The 7288-nt window shown below is 55.1% G+C and overlaps 1 protein-coding gene and 1 long non-coding RNA gene across 2 annotated transcripts in view; both read left to right on the top strand.

Moving 5' to 3' along the window:
• The first annotated feature begins 1023 nt into the window (after nt 1-1023).
• Nucleotides 1024-4037, top strand: LOC137669064 (uncharacterized). The gene is made up of 3 exons (XR_011049036.1): nt 1024-1201; nt 3250-3336; nt 3787-4037. It is a non-coding gene; the product is annotated as an uncharacterized lncRNA (long non-coding RNA).
• A 1981-nt stretch (nt 4038-6018) lies between these two features.
• TCF12 (transcription factor 12) overlaps nt 6019-7288 on the top strand; it is a 168939-nt gene continuing 167669 nt past the window's right edge. Inside the window, 1 exon segment of the mRNA XM_068410665.1 lies at nt 6019-6168. The gene's annotated coding sequence lies outside the window, so the exon portion shown is untranslated.

Raw genomic sequence — 7288 nt, 5'->3', positions numbered from 1 at the left:
TTCTGCTTCTAGAGGCGGCGGCAGGAGGGCCTCGGGCAGTGCGGAAAGCGGACTCCTTCCCCCCGTGCAGGGCCGAGCCGTGCCGCGTCCTGCCAGCCCCGCAGCGGGCGCCCAGCCGCGGGGCGCAGAGCGGCGGGGCCGGTACAGGGCGCGGAGCCGCGCCCCAACGCGGTTCCCGGGTCCCTCGGTGCGCCCCAGCCGCTCCTGGCCTCCCCCCCCGGGGCTCGGCGGGACGGGGCTGTGCGGGACGCCTCGGCTTTCATACCGGGCCCGGGGAACGGTCAGCCACCCCGGGTGCCTGAGGCGAGAAGCGGCCCCGCCCGCCCGCTCGGCGGCGGGCCGCACCACCCCTCTCCCCCGTCACAGCCGGCCGGCGGAAGGACAAATAGTCCTCTCCGCATTGTTCGCTCCCCCACAACTTTCGGCCGCCGCGGTGGGTGGAGGGGGCCGCCCCGCCGCCGGCCCCGTTGAGGGGTGGGCGCGCAGTGCGTGCGGGACCAGGGAGGGGGCCGGGCGGGCACGGCCAGCTTCGGTCCCCTTCTTCGTCGTCCCCGCGGCGGCCGGCCCCGGGGAACCGAGACGGCGCGTCCGGGGCGGTGCTGGGGGCGGGCCGCGTTGTGTGCGCCCCGGGGCGCCTCCGCGTTGCTGGCCGGGCTGCGCCGCCGGGCCCTGCGGTGCTGGCAGTGGGGAGCTCCGCCCGAGGGACCCGCCGGCGGGGCGAGGGCGGCGCGGGCGCAACTTTCCGCGCCTCTCAGCGGCCCTTCCCCGCTGGCCGCATCGACCAGCCGGGCGGGCCCCGGCCCCGCCAGCCTGCCGAGCGGCGTTGTCGGCGCCGGGGTCCCTGGCCGCGGTCACGGCCGGCGGGAGGCCCCGCTGTGCAGGGCCAGGCCCTGCTGCGGTGAGCGGGGACGGGAGAGGCCACCTCCCGTGGGGCCCTTCCGCCGCGATTTCTCCTTTTAATCGCCTTTTTTTTTTTTTCTCCTTCCCCCCAGTCAACTTTTTGCTTTTGTAAGAGTTCCTCTTGTGAAGATCGTCCCTTACGGCGAGCTAAAGCTTTTACCTGTTTCCGGCTTAGCCAGAAGTACTTGTTGGCGAACATTTTGTCAGCAGCAGTAACAAACGCAGTGTAGCTGTCAGCGCTCCCACAGAAACAGGTTTTGACTTTACAGTAGTCAACCTGCGTGCTCTCTCTGGCCCCGTTGTAAGTAATACTGTTTGGTGAGAGGTTTCACCATGATAGCCTCCTGCAAGTGTTCTAAATCTTTCCTGTTGTAGAATATGTTACATAATGTATATGTTATATAATTTTAATTACCACGAGGTAAATATAGCAGGCAGCAAGTGAGGCAGCAAATTCAGTTATCTGTAAGATGGGCTGTACTGATAACAGCAAGTACTACACAATCATGAGGCTTGGTCGTAGGAATATAGCCGTAAACTTGTGTAGGATACCTTTCCAAAGTCTGCTTTGGAAGGAAGAGCTGTAGGAAGAACATAGTGCCTCCCCAAGAGCTTAATTCAAAAGTTTCATGCATGACAAAAAAAATCTTTTAATTGATGTTTATTGGCTTGAGTCAGATTCCAGGTGACCCCAGGAGCAAGTCAGTGAGAAAATGGAATTGCTTCGTCTATGTTAGTTGCAGGAAACAAGATTGTGTTCTCTTTGTTGCTGACTCCAAACGAGCATTGCTGTCCGTACTGGGAAGTCTGCTAGAAGCAGTAGAAAAGATTCAGTGGTTTAGGTGAGGGAGGGAATTTGTTGTTAAAAAAAAACCCCAAAACTGGAGCAGGAAAAGAGGTTTGCTGACTTCTCTCCAGGGCTATGGGTTTGCTGAGCAATAGCATTTATCATGAGTAAATTGCTGGCTGTGGATGCAGGCTGAGCACGTATGTGTTGATTTAAAGAAGCCATTCCAGTGAAAATTCCATCCTGGGTGAAATGCTGTGTTGGGGAACACCCTAGGAGCTTGTACAGTTTAGGTGGTGGTGGGGAATTAATTCAGTGTGTGTGAATTTACAAATAAATAAAACAAAAGGAGACATGCAAGCTTAATGATTTTATTCACACAGGCATGATACATTAAATAGTAATACAGAATACATTTTCTCACATCCCTGAATGCACAGCAGCTGTCTGCTGTATCAGATATTTTTCCTTTAAGGAGTGGGTGGAAAGCAATTCATGAAGGCTGTGGAAATAGCATATGAATGTGATTATTTTCAGGGCTTTGTGCTCAAGTGATTTGGTTTTTATATTCTTCTTAATTTTTTTATGTCCTGAATGTAATTCTTCATTTTCATGGTCATGTTGAAGCATGCAGAAGAATGTTGCCATCGCCGTCTGGCAACTAGCAATTCCCTGATTGCTCTGGTTGGTAGCTGACCATATTGATGTTGGTAGATCAGCTGTCAGGGCTGTTACCATAAAGATTTACAGTTGTGTTGTATGCTCTGTCAGAGTCTGGAGTTCATGGGTAGCTTTGTGTGCATGGGTTTACCTGCCTATTGCTTGCACTATGCGACGACAGACCTAAGACTTCTCCAAGGAAAGGGTATTTATCCACGAGACTAATAAATTCATTTATCTCTATAGAAAATTCACCGATGATAATATGATTGGGAGAGCATCTTCAGGAATTGAGCTCTGACTGCTGGAGTCCTTGCTCAAAAAATCACTAGCAAAATGATTGGTGTTTATGATTGCTTCTGTATTTCTGTGCTATCCATCTGATCTGTTGCTCCCTAGGTAGTGAAGACCTTTTATTTTTAAAGTGAAAGAAAAAAGGGTGTAACTGTTGCAGAAGACTGTAGCATTTCAGCCTTCTATGTAATATACAAGGAAGGTACCATTGTGTTACAGCAAAGCTGCAAGTTTTTCATTTTTGTATGATTTGTGTAGTATGTTTGCTGCATTTAGATGTTTGTAAGGAAAGAACCATAACTAGGGATTGAAGCAGGAATGAAACTATTTCTTTTGTTGCAAATGGAGAACTGTTGAAATTGTCTGAACCAGGTTTCAGATACCTATTTCTTCAAATGTTCTTAAATGTTTATAGTCTTACTCAGTCATATTTTCTCATAAAGATCTCTAAATTGCTAAAAGCAGAGAGTTTGTTTTGGGTTTTTGGTTTTGTTTTGTTTTTTTTTTTTGAAAGTTGACCACATTGTTTTCTGTTTCATTTTCTGTGTGTGACTATGACACGATAAGGGTATGCAATGCACTTTTTTTTTTAACTCCTATCTTCACAGTGAACACAAAGAATTTCTAGGGAGTGGCAGAGATGAAAGGATGCTAACTAGCAGCTTGAGAAAGTCGGCTGGAGTTTCTGAGAACAGGTGAAAGACAATATTGCATGGACATAGAACATCGTGCCTCCATGTTTTGAGTGTATGTGTTGATTCTGATCAGTGTTACATGAAGAGCGGTTAAAAACTGAATAGGTTGAGGATTCCAAATGGATTCCAAATCTCACCGATGTGGCAGATGGTTCAGTGCCTGTGAAACATTAGGTTAAATCTCTTATTAGAATTTTATTATAATACAGGGTGTGACAGTTACTGGTCTCTTTCACAACAGTTTTAGTCAGGCTGCCTGCGTGAGTTTCTCTTGAAGTTTCTGAATTGGCCAACTCGTTACAGTTTTGGCTCCCTAGAGCAATCTCCTTTAGGTCAGACTCACAGTATGCTTTGGGCCAAAGCATACCTTCTGTGAGGCCTTGGGTACTTGCTAAGTTGTCTGGCATAATTTCTGGAAACTTCGTTTATGTTCTGGTCATTTTTCTACAGGTGCCTGGAAATTAAGTTTTTCAAAGAGGACAGTCAACCCATAGAGACATAATGCAGAAGAATGGCTGCTATGATGTGGCTTTTAGTAATGAGCGTGCTTACTGCGAGCATCTGCATGAGAAAGTGACATGTCATGGTGGACCAAATGGAATATCTTACGGTATTTTGTGTTATCTTTAAACCCTATGTCATGGATTATGTGGATATATAATCTTCCACTCAAAGTTTCTAGCTGCAAATAAAAGCCTACAAATGTGAACCCTAAAACCTTAGGTCGGAAGGCAAATAAAAAGTATTAATTAAGGTTTAATTTTAATACGATTACACACCAGTAAAAATAATTGTTAGCATTATTGCTTCCCCCTTCTTTACATTTAGTCAGTTTTCTAATCAATGCTTATCAGTGTTGCATCTGTACTAACTGGTACTGGGCACCAATACTGGTTAAAAAGTAATGCTCGAAGAGAACCAATATTTTCACAGTATGTAAACAGGGGATCTTCCTTGTAACTAAAATATGTTAACGGCCATTCCTCATGAAATATAATGATCTCTGTCACTGGGCGCTTTCCTTTAAAGTGAAGTATTATTTATACATCAAAGGGAAGTAGTACATATTTATGTCCCTCGGGGGCACGAGGAATGGAAGTCATTGTGTTGATACTTTAATACAAATAGCTTCCTGCATTTCTAAGTGGCAAATACTTGAATATTCATAGAATCACAAGGCCAGATGATCATCCAGTACACGGCATATATGGGAGAAAAACGGAGGAGAATGTTTTAACGCTCCAGAATCCCCAGTTTGTCTTTGCCTGAGGGTGGAGAATTTGGTATCACCCACCCCTTCCTCCGGAAGATGTCACAGTCGGGATCAGGGGTGGGAAGAGTTGGGTTGGAAGGGCCGGGCATGGGGCTGGCGAGCCCTTTGTACAGCCTGCGGCTTTCCAAACCTGGGGGACTGCCAAGTGGCAGCCTGTGAGGGATGAGCGGGCCTTCACGCAGCGTGCCTTTCCTCACTGCGCTTACTGTCTGTCTCCCTGGAGCGTTTTAGGTTCTCTAGGATTTTAAGTATCCTTTTTCATTGTCCTTGTGTTTTGTAAGGCCCCATGCTCCAAAAGAGTAATACGCCAGTAGCTGCAGAGATTGTTATTTTTCAGTTCTCACTCTCAGAGAGCAGGGTAGGTAGCCCTCGCAGCGAGGGTGAGGAAGGAGCAGGCCGAGACCCCGGTGGTGGCGAGTAGGTGCCGCCTGGGGGCCCTGCAGGCTCGAGAGACGGGCGGGCGTGCGGCGGGGCCGCGCTCCGGGGCGCTGGGGAAAGCCCTGCGCCTTCCTTGGGCCGCGACGCTGGTGTGTCGGAGCAGCTTACAAACACGCAGCGAACTTCCGAGCAGGACAGGCTGGTAGTGCTGTGTAACGAGGGGATGGAGCACAGGAGAGAGATGTCTCTGTGGCAGTGGCAGGACCCCAGTGAAGGGCGGAGGTTGTTCGCACGCTGGTTTCCACTCCTGCACGGAAACCGTTGGGCTGGTTCACCTTTAGCATCACCCGTTTTGGAGAACTGCGGAGTTTATTTGGACGTGTGTTCTTGCATTAACATACATAGCTTTACGCTTTGACACGTTGTGGTTTTAATTGTATGTATTTAAGAGGAAGCTGCTAATGAATGCTTAAAGCTTGATGCAATTTTATTTTGCGAAGTAAGACCGTATGTTGATATATTAGAAGTATTTAGGCATATTTTAGGGTACGTGGAGTCAGGGCGAGTGTGATCGTGTATTTTGGGGCACGTGCGTTGCCGTCGGTGCTACTTCTCGAGGTTTGTGCCGGTGGTTTGGATGAGTTGGGGAGCGGAGGGGTCCGTTCCCGTGCCGTGCGTGTTTCTGCGGGTGCCCGTTGCGGCATCCCTAAGCGGGACGGGGGCGATGGGTCCCGCCTCTCCCCGCGCCGCGACACCCGCCCGCCGGGCTCCTGAGCGGCGGTGCGGGAGGCTCCCGGGCCCGGCCGCCAGACCCCCGCTGTTGGGGCGGCCCGGCGCTGCGCCCGGAGGTGAGGCGAGTGCCGGGGCGGCTCCAAGTGGGTGCCCGTGGGGCCGCCGCCAGGGCGACGGCGCCTCCCGCCCGCCCCCGGCCGGTAGCGGCGCGGTGCGGCGCGGAGCGTCAAGGGTTAAGGCCGTGGCGGCGCTCGGCGCGGAGGGATACGGAGCCGGAGCCGTGAACGTGGTGCTGAGGCTCTATAAGCAAAAAAATGTCTGCCTGAGGGAAACCCACAAGTTCCTTCCAGCGGGGGGGGAGCGCTCGGCTCGTCGCCTCCCACCCAGCCCGCGGCCCGCCCGCCGCCGCCGGCCCGGTCCTGGTCACCGGAGCGTACGGGGGGCAGCAGGTAAGTGTGGGCGGCGAGGGGCCGGGAGAAGTTGGGAGAGAGCGGTGGGGGGAGGGAAGCGGCGGCCGGGTGCTCGCAGGGGCAGAGGCGGCGGCGAGGGGCAGGGGGCCGCGGCCGGGCGGGAGCGGGGCTGCCCGGGGGCCGCCGCGCGGGCGGTGGGGAGGCCGCGGAGGAGGAGGAGGCGCCGCTGGGGAGCCAGGGGGGCGGCCGCCCGGCTGGCGGGGTGGCGTGCCGGGGTCTCCGGCGGCGGCGGGGCGGGCCGCGAACCCCGGGCGGGCTGCGGCGCCCGGCGGCGGGCAGGAGCGAGTCCCCGCGGGCGGTGTTCAGGGCGCGCGTTACCCGCCGCGCGGCTCCCGGCGCTCATAAAAGATCGCGGCGGCCGCGACCCCGGCCCGGGCGCGCCGGGCGGCTCCGAAACTTGGAGGGGAGCGGGGCTGCGGCAGCGCCCCCGCCGCTCCCCCGCGACGCCCGCCGGGCACAAGGGAAGGTGCGGACCCCGCCGCCTCTCCTTCCCACAGCCCCCCCTCCCGCCGCGCGCGCATTCCACCCCCCCCCACCCGCCCGGCGGCGGCGGCGGCGGCGGCGCGCCCGGCCCCGCGCCGCGTGTGCGCGTGCGGTGCGCGGGGGCGGCTCCCGCCCCGCCGCGGTCCCGAGCGCGGAGCGGCGGTCGCGGCCCGCGGGCGGGGAAGGCGGTGGGCGGTAATGCTGGGGCGGCGATGGCTCTGCTGAGGCGCATCCAGCCCCGCTCGTCAGCCCCATTGTTGCAGAGACAGTGAGTCACTTAATCTCTCGCTAATTCTCCGGACTTCGCCGGGCCGCGGCTGTTTGTTTGCTTTCGCTTGCCTGGGGGGGACCTATTTCCTGGCGGCGGCCCCGCTGCGGCGTGGCTGTGCCTTGCTCGGGGTGGGGGAGAAGTGGAATGGGGGAGAAAAGGGAGCCTGAGGAAACTTAAGGAGAGTTGGTTAGTTTGGGGAAGCCGCTGCTGATTCCGTCGGTCCCCCCGGTGAGGAGGGGCTCCCCGGGAGGCCCCCGCCCCCGCCTCAGGGGTGCAGGTACCAGAGGCCCTTCTTCGCTAGGGGCCGGTTTCCCAGTGTCGGGGGTCGGCAGCAGCCCCGTGGTG

This window comes from Nyctibius grandis, chromosome 11, assembly GCF_013368605.1.
Source record: "Nyctibius grandis isolate bNycGra1 chromosome 11, bNycGra1.pri, whole genome shotgun sequence".
NCBI classification, from domain to species: Eukaryota; Metazoa; Chordata; class Aves; order Nyctibiiformes; family Nyctibiidae; genus Nyctibius; species Nyctibius grandis.
The sequence above is the reverse complement of the archived record's forward strand: the minus strand, read 5'-3'. Positions and strand labels throughout refer to the sequence as shown.